This window comes from Piliocolobus tephrosceles, unplaced genomic scaffold (genome assembly GCF_002776525.5).
Source record: "Piliocolobus tephrosceles isolate RC106 unplaced genomic scaffold, ASM277652v3 unscaffolded_74, whole genome shotgun sequence".
Classification (NCBI taxonomy): Eukaryota; Metazoa; Chordata; class Mammalia; order Primates; family Cercopithecidae; genus Piliocolobus; species Piliocolobus tephrosceles.
In genome coordinates, this window is record NW_022334718.1 from 116,921 (window position 1) to 129,700 (window position 12,780).

The following is a 12,780-nucleotide window of genomic DNA, read 5'->3' on the forward strand; positions in this document are numbered from 1 at the left end:
CACACAACTACAAAACAAAAGAACAGTTGCCAGCACTTGGAAGAGGACGTGGATCCAAACCAAATGGGGGACAGATACTCCCTCTACAGACAAGATACTCATGGAAGAAGTCAAGTTGGAAGAGCAGCTGAAGGAGGCTGTGGAAGAAGATAAGCAAGCATTGGCAGATACTGAGGGCTTGCAGCAGAGCAGCCAAAAATTGGTCTCAGGTGAAGACAAGAACCGCCGTGAGACTCTCACAATGAGTGAAGTCCAGATTCAGGAAGTGTTCAGCAATCACTGCCAAGCTGAACCCTGTCAGTGCCAAGTTCTACCCTTATGAGCATGCGGTCTTTTTTTCATCTTTGCTCACATCCGACAAGCAATGTGCCAGTGTTGTAACAAGCTTTGAGGGAGGCATATCTCAGACATGGAAACCCAGCGTGAAAACCCAGCCGTCATACTTACAAATCACAGGAAGATCTAGCATGAGGTCTTGTTCCACATGCTGGTTTAGGGGAAAGAGCTGAGCCCAGTGGTTCTGGTTACTAAAGTGAGGTTCAAGCTGCATGGGCAGCTCCTGAGACCTGCCCTTGTTGGTGTGGTGAAGGAGGCTTAGCTGACTCTTACAAGATTTTTTTTTTCCTTAAATTTCTTGCCATAATTCATGAAAGGCTGGTTCATCTTTTCTCATCTATGAATACTTTTGACTTTCCCCAAGGCTCTTGGAAAGCAGAAGTAACCAGTGGGTAAACAGCCCAGTAAGCTGATCTCACAGTTACATTAATGAACTCGTATTCAGGAGTGTTCTCTGGTTTTTAGTACCACATGTTTAATCATTCCACTTACTTAGTAAAAAAAGGCCAATAGGACACTACAGGTTATCTAGATTTTCGTGAATCACACTGTATCTGCTCAGACTTTAGTGACATCAAAGTATTTTAAGTGAACAAAATGTCTTTGGGAATTCTGCTTTTTGGCAATCTGGACACTCCTGTCTGCACCGTGTGTCTCTTGTGCAGCTTGTAGCATGGGAGTTACTGGATTTCTTAGCCCACTACACATTTCATTCAGTAAAGGGAAAGCTAGAGTCGAAACATTTCTTACACTAAAAATTTTATGATGACCTTTATGAAGAACATGTGAGTTCCTTAGACACTATCTAGCTGCTAAAAATGACAGATTTCTGGCTTTTTTGTTTGTTTGTTTTTGGAGGTGCAAAATGAGCATATGTACCTTAACGGTTCCCACCACCTTTATTTTGCCAGTAATTGAATTTGAGAAAATCAGTTAGTTGTGCCCTGTTTTCTTCATCTAAATGTGGAAATGTTTAAATCTGTGTTCTACTAGTTACTAATGACCTCAAGATATATTCCATGGTGAGATGGACTTTCTCAGAATAAGAAGACTGCATCCTTGGCACACTTTGAATGTGTGTTTCATTTTTCAAGAGGATTAAAGCCCTCATGTTTCTTTTCCTTTAAAAAATTATTGAAGGTAGCACAAATTGATAATACAAAAAAATATGGACATCAAAGCTAAAACCTAAATAGGTTAAGCAGTTAACAGCAGTACAGACAAAACTTAATGAACCCAGAAAATAGACTGTGACGATTCACATTGTAATGACAGAAGTTCCAGATGAAATACACGGAAAACATGGTCAAGGAAAATAGTCAAAGGTTTTCAAAACTGAAAGTGGAAACAAAGATCTCAGCCAGACGGTTAAGAAAGTGTATAGAGTGCCTCTCAGCATAATATTCAAAGATAGACACCCACTTGTCAATGTCTTAATCACACAGTAAAAATTTATTTTAGAAAAATAAAATAAAATGACAACTTTACTCAGATGTCGTAGAAAAGATGCCAGGTGCGGTGGCTCACGCCTGTAATCCCAGTACTTTTAGGAGGCCGAGGCGGATGGATCACAAGGTCAGGAGTTCAAGACCAACCTGGCCAAGATGGTGAAACCCCATCTCTACTAGAAATACAAAAATTGGTGTGGTGGCACATGCTTATAGTCCCAGCTACTCGGGAGGCTGAGGCAGGAGAATTGCTTGAACCTGGGAAGTATAGGTTGCAGTGAGTTGAGATCACGCCACTGCACTGCAGCCTGGCGACAGAGTGAGACTCCATCTCAAAAAAAAAAAAAAAGGCTGTTATACAAAAGATGATCCCATACAATGATTAGAGAGTACTTGAGGAAAAGGATTTGCTTACTGCTCTACTATCTTTCTTTCTTGGAAAACTATGACAAACCTTTTGGAGTTTTGTTGAGCCTAAAAGAACTTACCAACACAAACCTGCTCTCACTTTGCCCCTTTGGCAAACACTGTGAGGGGCCTGAGAGTTACCTTATTTGCAGGCTAACAAATTAACCTGCCATGGTTTCACAGATACTGGACAAAGACACGAGTCTCCTGGGTCAGAGACAAGGCCAGTTTCTTACAGCAGCAGCAGTAGCCAGAGCATTTGCATTTGTGCTTATCCCCTGAGTGTCTGTTCCTATGGGATAATGCAGAGAAGACCAGGGAAAGCCTGTGCATGCAGTGAGTTGTATTAGAGGAGAGGAACCTTGGATTTAGGGATCTTTATTACACAGTAAGCGGTCTAGCCTTTTCTCTTGAAGGAGGTACTATCTCTGTCTCCTAAAGCTGTTTGCTATACAGAAATCCTTGAAAAGATGTTGCAAAACAAAGGCAGTCATTGTGTTTGCTCACAGATGGGTAGAAAGAGATCTATGGAGAATTGTCTTCACCATCTTATAAAGGGAGGAATGGTAATAAATGGCCACATTCATTCAGTCAACCCATACGGAGCACTGGCCCTGTTCTAGGCGTGAGGATATGTGCCATGTGCCTGGCCCTGTTCTAGGCGTGAGGATATGGTGGTGAACGGTGCCCTCGTGGAGCTAACATTTTAGTGGGGGAAATGGACAATAAGCAGATCTGTAACATAGTGTAAGTCCTCCAAGAACGGAAAGTGGGACGAGAGACAGAGTGGCAGGGGAGTTCTTTTACATTATGAAATAAATACTCTACTGGAGCATAAACTGTGGTGGAAATAGAAAAGGAGTTTTCTGCATTGTACTGTAAAATTGTAGGGGTTGTGTGGAGCTGAGGAGAACGTAATCCCTTGACACCAGTAAGACAGGCCGCTCGGGTCTCTAAAAGGAACTCAGAGTTTCTAGTTGGAAGCGAGCACTACAGGCTGAGCATCCCTTATCCGAAAGCCTTGGGACCAGAAGTGTTTCAGATTTGGAGTTTTCTCAGATTTTGGAATATTTACACATATATAAGATAACTTGGGACTGGGACCCAAGTCCAAACACAGAATTCATTTGTTGTATCTATACCTTACATACGTAGCCTGAAGGTAGTATTATACCACATTTTAAGCAGTTTTGTGCATGAAACAGTTTTGGCTGCTTTTTGACTGCGGCCCGTCACATGAGGCCAGATGTGGAATTTCCTGTTTGTGGTGTCATGTCACCACTAAAAAATTCGGAATTTTTGAGCATTTCAGATTTTTGATTTTTGAGTTAGGAATGCTGAGACCTGTAATAATCACAAGAATGAATATGGTTTGTTCTAAGTGCTAAAATTTGGTGTAAATGAAAGATGTAAAACCATGTGTAAACTACCTAAGAAGATTAAATGAATGGATAAGCTTTTGCAGAAAATACATGAACTAGAAGGATCGATTTGTGCACCGCAGTGTGTACCTGCCGTCCCACTACTCAGGAGGGAGACAGGAGGATTGCTTGAGCCTAGGAATGTGAGGCTGCAGTGAGCTACAATTACAGCTGTGAATAGCTACTACACTCCATCCTAGGCAATGTAGTCAAATGCAATTTCTGAAAAAATAATAAAACAATAACAAGTTAAATTATAGCGCCATAAAGGAAAATTCAAATATCAGTTAAAATGTTGTCCCCCATAATAAAGTTAGACTTGAGGGTTTAATAGTTTAAAAAAAAAAAAAAAACTCATCTTGGCTGGTCACAGTGTCTCACATTTATAATATCAGCACTTTGGGAGGCCGAAGCAGGCGGATCACCTGAGGTCAGGATTTCGAGACCAGCCTGGCCAATATGGTGAAACCCTGTCTCTACCAAAAATACAAAAACAAGCTGGGCGTAATCCCAGCTACTTGGGAGGCCAAGACAGGAGAATTGCTTGAACCCAGGAGGTAGAGATTGCAGTGAGCCAAGATCACGCCATTGCGTGATGGGTGACCTCACCTGGGTGACAAGAGTGAAACTCCATCTCAAGAAAAAAAAAAATCTTACACTCCATGATGGTAATCGTTTTGTTATATGGACCCATTCTGCTTATTGAAAGGACTTGAGGTTTACAAAATTAATTTAAAATAAGAGTGAGAGAACAGGGTCATAATTTGATGGTACTTGGAGTTTAAAAACATGTTCTTATGGGCATGTTCTTCACGTAGCTACTACTGTGATTACCTACATAGAAGTCCAGGCATAGGCTGGGTGTGGTGGCTTATGCCTATAATCCCAGCATTTTGGGAGGCTAAGGCAGGCAGGTCACTTGAGGCCAGGAGTTTGAGACCAGCCTGTTCAACATGGCAAAACCCTGTCTCTACTAAAAATACAAAAATTATCCGGTGTGATGGCACTTGCTTTTAATCCCAGCTACAAGGGAGGCTGAAGCACTTGAACCTGGGAAGCAGAGGTTGCAGTGAGCCGAGATGGCACCTCTGCACTCTAGCTTGGGCAACACAGCAAGACTTTTGTCTAAAAAGATTTTAAAAAACAGAAAGTCCAGGCTGAAAACTAAAACTAGTTCTCTGAAAAAATATCTCCAGCAAACCTAAAGTATAGTCTACGGATGTATTTGTCTGGTGATCTAATTTAGTACAGTGATATAACTTAGAGAATGTATAATGTAAATATATTTCATCAATTCATAGGTGAGGGCTAGATGGAAGTCTCCTTGGAGAACTGGAAATAGAGGTGTGGGGTGGTGGTGATGAGAACCCACGCATTTGACCTACGGAGCATGCTCAGATCGAGGCCCATCGTGCTTTCACAGTCAACTGTGGGGATAGGGTGGGTAGCATCAGGAGTTTTCTCATGGAGTAGTACTGGATCTACTTGGGTTCACACCACAGATCAGGAAGGTAACAACTTTTCTCGCAAGCATCGCTAGAAAGATCTGGTCACCATCGTCTCACCACAGGTGTTAGTATAAAATAAGCACACTTCCTGCTGCTACCACCGTACCTATCTAGAGAAGGAGACAGCTCCAGTAAGAAAAAGTGAGACTTACAGTGTGCCCCACGGTACTTTGTCCTTCTTGTTTGTAATTATAGAATATTATAATGATTGCATTCAGTCTTCCCATGTAAATTGAAAGCCATCGGAGCATTTTCTTGACTTTTTTATAGAATTGGTACAGTGACTTAAGTTCTACTCATCATGTAATGAGTAATGAGTGCTTTTAGAATGAATACAAATGTAATTTTTAGGAAGTTCAGGAAAAAATCTTACCAAGAATATCCAAGGGGGGCTGGCAAGTCCCAGTGCGAGTGGAGGGTGCCAGAGGTAGGGGGCCGAGAAACAAAGTTCCCAGGGCTCCCTCCAGGGCCGTGGTCAGGGCTGCGCGTTTGGCCGCCCCCCTCCTCGCGAAGACAATGGCTTCCAAACGCCTGCGCGCAGTCATCCTCGGGCTGCCCGGCTGGGGCAAGGGCACCGTGTGCCAGAGGATCGCCCAGAACTTTGGCCTCCAGCATCTCTCCAGCGGCCACTTCTTGGGGGAGAACATCAAAGCCAACACCGAAGTTGGTGAGACGGCACAGCAGTATATAGAGAAAAGTCTTTTGGTTCCAGACCATGTGATCACACGCCTAATGATGTCGGAGTTGGAGAATAGGCGTGGCCAGCACTGGCTCCTTGATGGTTTTCCTAGGACATTAGGACAAGCCGAAGCCCTGGACAAAATCTGTGAAGTGGATCTAGTGATCAGTTTGAACATTCCATTTGAAACACTTAAAGATCGTCTCAGCCGCTGTTGAATTCACCCTCCTAGTGGAAGGGTATATAACCTGGACTTCAATCCACCTCATGTACATGGTATTGATGATGTCACCGGTGAGCCATTAGTCCAGCAGGAGGATGATAAACCTGAAGCAGTTGCTGCCAGGCTAAGACAGTACAAAGACGTGGCGAAGCCAGTCATTGACTTATACAAGAGCCGAGGGGTGCTCCACCAATTTTCCGGGACGGAGACGAACAAAATCTGGCCCTACATTTACACACTTTTCTCGAACAAGATCACACCTATTCAGTCCAAAAGAAGCATATTGACCCTGCCCAATGGAAGAACCAGAAAGATGTGGTCATTCATTCAATTGTGTGTGTAGTATTGGTGCTGTGTCCAAATTAGAAGCTAGCTGAGGTAGCTTACAGCATCTTTTCTAGTTGAAATGGTGAACTGATAGGAAAACAAATGAGTAGAAAGAGTTCACAAGAGGCCTTCCTCTGCCTTTCAAAAGGAAAGTCACCTACACATGTTTAAGGTGTCTCTGCACATGTCTCAAGCCCTTCACAAGAAAGCAAGTACAGTGTGGATTTCAAATGGTATGTAACCTCAGCTCCAGCTGGTTTTTGACAGCCTGGTCTTGAGTGAGTGTGTCCACAGTTCATTTTTTTCCGGTGAGAATAACTCCTTTTCTATATCCACACTCCATAAAGTCTCTCCTTTTCAGACATCCTGGGATGAAAGAATTTGGCTGTTTTTTTTTTTTTTTTTTTGACATCTGTTTTCTCTTTTAGGCTGTTAAACAAAACTGATAGTTATTGCTCTTATCCCTCTCAAATTCTTCTAAGAACTGAGAGTGATGGGGCTGTATTGAATTTCTGTATGCACCGGAAACTGAGCCATGAAGAGGATCTTATTAAACTGCTGGTCTGACTCTCATGGATTGACACTGTTCCTTTCTTTTATTGTGAAAAAAAAATAACCCCCTAAAAGTCTTGGGAACCCCCTAAAGTCTTTTGGAAATCCTCAAAAAGCATGGGAAGTATAAGTATTTAGCTACATAAATGTTGTAAGATCATATCTTATGTATAGAAGTAATAAGACTATTTGGAATTACTAGACTAATTGAATAGTTAACGGTTTCTATTCAGTACAACAAAATGTATTTTGAAAATGCTGCCAACTATTGATGCTGACAGTGTTTCACTCCTATGAGTGACCCAAACATATTATAAATCGGTGGTAAAGGGAGTGGAGCCTGTGGGGTTGAGCAGAATGTTGTACTAGCTGTGCCTGGACTGAGTATAATAACTTTATGATTATGGGAAAACAAAATCTTTATTTTTTTTTTCTGTTCCAAAGATTCATCCTGTGGGGTGGCCATGAAGTCTAGAATTAGATACTAACATTTTGTCATGCATTATAACATAGTATCAAGAAACCATTTGTTAAAAGATTTAAAAAAAGAAAAAAGAAAAAAAAAGAAAATCCAAGGGAAAACAGAACAGTAATAGAAGTACAGATACAGCAGCATGGCAAGATAAGTCCACAGAATTTACTTACAGTGTACATACTAGTGATAAAAAAACAGCCTAGCATTTTTTTTTTAAATAGTAATTTTAGGCTGGGTGCCATGACTTAACGCCAGTAATCCCAGCACTTTGGGAGGCCGGGGCAGGCGAATCACGAGGTTAGGAGTTCGAGACCGGCCTGTCCAACATGGTGAAACCCCTTCTCTACTATGAAAAATACAAAAAATTAGCTGGGCGTAGTGACAGGCGACTGTAATCCCAGCCACACGGGAGGCTAAGGCAAGAGAATTGCTTGAACCTACGAGGTAGAGGTTGCAGTGAGCCGAGATGGTGCCCTTGCACTCCAGCCCGGGTGACAGAGTGAGACTCCATCTCAAAAAAAAAGTAATTTTAAAAGAGAACAGCAATAAAGAATGTAAAATATTGAGAATTTAATGTGGCAACTTAGAAGTTCATTCAAAGAATTAAAAGACAGTTTGATGGTGGCCGGGTGTGGTGGCTTACGCCTGTGATCCCAGCGCTTTGGGAGGCCAAGGCGGGTGTATCACTTGAGGTCAGGAGTTCAAGACCAGCCTAGACAACTTTGCGAAACCCCATGTCTACTAAAAATACAAAAATTAGCTGGGTGTGGTGGCACACACCTGTAGTCCCAGCTACTCAGGAGGCTGAGACAGGAGAATTGCTTGAACCTGGGAGGCGGAGATTTCAGTGGGTCAAGATCACACCACTTCACTCCAGCCTGGGTGACAGATCGGGACTCCGTCTCAAAAAAAAAAAAAAAAAAAAAAAAAAAAGGACAAACTTTGCAGGTCAGTATAAACACTTAAAATATCATTTAAATTACAATGTTTCATTATTCTAGAAAAACAGGAAAACACATATACCATATGATTTTGTGAGGGGGTAAAAAGCCGGAATTTGTGAAGCAGGGCTTCTAAATCCAGCAGACTTTTAAATATGTTCTAAAATGAAAGTCATCACACCTAAATGAGATTTGGGTAAAAAACGAAAATATAGAACAGTGAAATAAACCAGAGATTTCAGAAATAGATTTCATTTCTCAGGAGCAAGTTATATGACAACTGGGAGGACAAGAGGGAATAAGGTCGTGCTTTACTAACTGCTGCTGATGACAGATAGGCTTGTATAAAGTTTATTTTAGTTCTGTGTTTCATACCACACACCTTACATTTCAGCCAAATCAAAGAGCTAACCGTGAAAGTATTGAGAAGAAAGTAGATTAGGATATGAGCTTGGTATGGTGGCTCATGCCTGTAATACCAGCACTTTGGGAGGCCGAGGCAGCTGGATCACGAGACCAGGAGTTTAAGACCAGCCTGGCCAACATGGTGAAACTCTGTCTCTACTAAAAATACAAAAATTAGCTGGGCACGGTGGCCGGTGCCAGTAATCCTAGCTACTCAGGAGGCTGAGGCAGGAGAATCGCTTGAACCGGGAGGCGGAGATTGCAGTGAGCCGAGATCCCACCATTGCACTCCAGCCTGGGTGACAGAGCGAGACCGTCTCAAAAAAAAAAAAAAAGAAAAAAACAACAACAAAAATCAGCTGGGTGTGGCGGTGCATGCCTGTAATCCCAGCTACTTCGGAGGCTGAGGCAGGAGAATCGCTTGAACCCAGGATGCAGAGGTTGCAGTGAGATCACGCCACTGCATTCCAGCCTGGGCAAGAGAGCAAGACTCCATCTTGGGGGAAAAAAAAAAAGTAGATTAGGATATGTATTTCAGCTGTAAAGAGGAGCTAAAATTGAACTAAAAATTGTTTTCCCCGGGCGTGGTGGCTCACACCTGTAATCCCAGCACTTTGGGAGGCCAAGGCCAGAGGATCACTTGAACCCAGGAGTTTAAGACCAGCCTGGGTAACACAGTGAGACCTTATCTCTATATGTGTTTAAAAAAATTAAGTAAAAAGAGGAATAAAATTTAAAACTTAGAAAAAAAAAAAAAAGAATTTCTTTGTTTGTCTTGAGTCAGAATCTCACTCTGTCACCCGGGCTAAAGTGCAATGGTGTGATCTTGGCTCACTGCAGCCTCCGCTTCCAGGGTTCGAGCAATTCTCCTGCCTTAGCCTCCCGAGTAGCTGGGATTACAGGTGTGTACTAGCAAGTCCAGCTAATTTTTGTATTAGTAGAGACAGGGTTTCGCCATTTTGACCAGGCTGGTCTCGAACTCCTGACCTCAGGTGATCCACCCGCCTCAGCCTCCCAAAGTGCTGGGATTACAGGTGTGAGCCACTGAGCCTGGCCAAAAGAATTGTTTTTAATGACCAGATAAAAGGCTTAATAGTATTAACTTTTTAAAAAATCTGTGCAATAAAAAATAAAACAGTGGGAAGTCATGAATATAAATAAGAGCTTAATATAGTGAAATATCTGAACTTTACTAAAGGTAGTCCCTAGGCTTTTATAGATGAGGGATTAATTTTAATTCACCAAGTGGCATGTATATGGGTAAGCAGTCGACAGTAACGAGGGCTGCAGTCACGGTAATCACAAAGCGCCATGAGTGCTTTTGGCCTTTTTCACTGAGGGAACGAGGTGACTGCCCGCGACCCCAAGAGTCCTGCCATCCTTTTAGACTTAAGCCAGACCGTCAGACTGCTGCAGGCTTCCACAGGATGTGTCAACCCTTGGCGTGTGATGTCATTGGCCTGTGTAGACGAGGTCTGTGACGGCCGGTCCCGGGGGTTTGTTCTCGGCCTTATTCATGCTCTTCTACCATGACATCCTTGTGAGAACCCTTGGGAGAAATTTTTGATTTTGGTGTCAGAATTTCACCTGAAGGATTGGTTTGCTTTCGTCTTTTGAACCCTGAATTATGTAACTGTTTTCATCTTAGTGATGACTGCTAAAAAGTTTAGTTAGAAACAGATGTATGGGCTGACTCTTGACTAATTTAGACATCTTCCAGGAAAACATTCCTGTCTTGTCATCTGTGGCTCTGCTTTCGGTCTCTCTCCGTGTTTAATTTGCTTTTTTTTTTTTTTTTTTTTTAACTTATTATTGTTAAAATTTTTTAACTTTTCTTTTCTTTTCTTTTCTGAGATGGGGTCTCACTATGTTGCCCAGGCTGGTCTCGAGCTCCTAGGCTCAATCGATCTCTAGCCTAAGCCTCCCAGAGCACTGGGATTACAGTTATTTGTTGTTATTTTTATTTTCTAGTCTCGTGTGCTGAACTGCATTTGTCTTTTAAATAGACTTTAAATACTCTTTGGTAGAAAGTGAGAAACAAATGCATATATTACACCTATAAAATCAGTAAAACCAAATGAAAATTATCAGACCCAATGTTGTAAGGGCCATAGGGAAATAAGCACATACACGTGGTTAATGACAGTGTGCGCTGAGTTTCTGAGGAGTATGAGTAGCAATAGATGCTTAGAGCTATAACGTTATTTATTCTTATTAAGCGGTTAATGCCACTTTTGGAAATGTATCACAGAGAAGTAACCCAAAAGAAGATAGTCCTTACAAAATTATTTATAGCTACGATGCACAACAGTGAAAGAGGGGAAGCAACTCAAATGCACAGTGGTAGAGAAGAGTCAAATAAGTCAGTTAATATGATGGAATGTTATAAAGCCACCAAAAATGATTCATTGGGTTAAAGAGAAATGTCCATAAAATATGTAAATTATCAAAACATGCATTAAATCTATGTAAGACTATGTAGATATAGAAAAAAGAATGAGATGGTCATGGTGAGACTGCTAGGTGGGAAGGGGTCCCCGGAAAAACTCCAGCCGGCCTGTGCACTGGGGTGGAGCTTCGGGAAGTTGCGCAGCCTTTTGTAGCAGCGGGGAGCCTGGCACCTCTTCTTTCTGTGTAGAGCCTGGGATTCTAGCTGCTGGCAGGAAGCACTCTAGCAGGGATTCTGGCCTTGTGAGAGTCTCTGATTCACCCTTTTCTTCCTTTTCATCTAATAAAACCCTGTCTCACTCACCATTCAAACCGTCTGTGAGCCTAAATTTTTGTGGCTGTGAGACAGACAAGGACCCCATCTTTAGCTGAACTAAGGAAAAGTCTGGCAACAGTGGATATTGGAAATAATATTAATAGATAGGATTTACTCTCCTGCAGGGTTAATATAACCTGTGAGTACTTTTAGCCTTACTACCAGTACAAGGAGTGGCTTTTGGAAAGTTCTTAGAATGTAGAGCTGTGCTTCTGCACTTTGTTCAGCTACAAGTGGCTTCTTTGTCTCTCTGTTTCAGGATCTGAGCATTGAAGAACAGTCAGAGTGTGCTCAGGATTTCTACCACAATGTGGCCGAAAGGATGCAGACTCGCGGGAAAGGTAACACTGTTAGCCATTGAGAGATTGCGGGTATTGCAGAGGGACGACTGCTCAGTCTCTTAGCAATTTCTTTCTTTCCCTGATGGTCTGGCTGTTTTGTAGACTTCATCCTATAACCTCACTGACATTCTGGGAACTGATCTTATACTTAGCAGTGCCTTTAACTGTGCCATGTGTATCTTTCCAGGAGCAATTGGATAATTTATTGAATAATGTTTAATAACTCCATTAGGGGCAGGGGTGGAGCAGACGAAAACCTCTTAGGGCCTGGTGCAGTGACTCATGCCTGTAATCCCAGCACTTTGGGAGGCTAAAGTGGGCGGATCACTTTAGGCCAGGAGTTCGAGACCAGCCTAGCCAACATGGTGAAACCCCGCTTCTATTAAAAATACAAAAAGTAGCTGGGTGTCGTGGTGCATGTCTGTAATCCCAGCTACATGGGAGACCGAGGAACAAGAATTGTTTGAACCTGGAAGGTGGAGGTTGCAGTGAGCTGAGATTGCACCACTGCACTCCAGCCTGAGTGACAAATCGAGACTCTTTCTCCAAAACCGAAAGAGAGAGAGAGAGAAAGAAAAAAAACTTCTTGGAAGGCTTTGCTAAATGAATTTCCCATCTTGGAATCACCATTTTGGTGAGTCATTGTATTAATAGTTAAAACAAAGGGGGGGGGGGTGCTTCAGGTTTTTAGGGATTCTTTATGGATTCAACCTCCAGTGATGTTAGACTTTAGGATATACTCAGGACATGTGTGTATCTGAGAAATCTGCTCCATTTGTATACCTCCGAGAGCTCTAAGGTGTTATGGTAAACCTCAGAAAAATGAAAGGATAAGTTTCATCAGCATTCATCAGTCTTGGGAGTTGCAAATGCCTTTGCAATGTAGGACAGGGAGAGACCTTGCTGAGGTCTCCCCATTTGGCAGGGTGTACACTGTTAGGTCCTGCCAGAC

The 12,780-nt window shown here is 42.4% G+C and overlaps 1 protein-coding gene and 2 pseudogenes across 2 annotated transcripts in view; 2 read left to right on the forward strand and 1 right to left on the reverse strand.

Moving 5' to 3' along the window:
• The window catches only part of LOC111529892 (rab5 GDP/GTP exchange factor), a 29,376-nt gene that overhangs the window by 2,592 nt on the left and 14,004 nt on the right, over positions 1–12,780 (forward strand).
• On the reverse strand, positions 352–462 carry LOC113219652 (annotated as a pseudogene).
• Positions 4,650–7,164, forward strand: LOC111529895 (annotated as a pseudogene). The gene has a single exon (XR_002727634.2). The product of XR_002727634.2 is annotated as an adenylate kinase 4, mitochondrial pseudogene (transcript).